The sequence below is a fragment of the Penaeus monodon genome, chromosome 23 (genome assembly GCF_015228065.2).
Source record: "Penaeus monodon isolate SGIC_2016 chromosome 23, NSTDA_Pmon_1, whole genome shotgun sequence".
Classification (NCBI taxonomy): Eukaryota; Metazoa; Arthropoda; class Malacostraca; order Decapoda; family Penaeidae; genus Penaeus; species Penaeus monodon.
Window position 1 is genome coordinate 37,615,350 of NC_051408.1, and position 440 is coordinate 37,615,789.

The 440-nt window shown below is 28.0% G+C and overlaps 1 protein-coding gene across 3 annotated transcripts in view; it reads right to left on the reverse strand.

The window, feature by feature from the left end:
- LOC119587985 (cholinephosphotransferase 1-like) overlaps positions 1-440 on the reverse strand; it is a 16,369-nt gene that overhangs the window by 8,025 nt on the left and 7,904 nt on the right. The gene's annotated exons all lie outside the window — the stretch shown is intronic.

Genomic DNA, 440 nt, shown 5'->3' on the forward strand with positions numbered 1-440 from the left:
TCCACAGAAAATTGAATAACATTTAATAAAATATAAAAATAACACAAATAACAATGTTTCTTATTGTTACTCATATTGCAAAGAGTTTAAACTACTTGATGTTGCATTATGTAAAGTTCATACTAGTTTTGTACTTTGTATCAGGATATTAATGATATCATACTGAAGTTACCCTCAGCATTGTGTTTTCTATGTACAACCATACCCAACCAATAAGTATGTACATTATTAACACTTTCCCATATAGAATTAAAGAAATAGCATAGATCTCAAAGTCACATAATTAAACATTCATAATGAAGGTTACATTAAGACTCAAGGTTACTAAGTTGGTAATGAACATGGAATTACCATTGAGGATTTATTAGTGAAACTTTACACACTACAGGTCAGTATTGTGCCAAAAATACAGGTGAACTAAAAGTGTTAATTAAGTATAA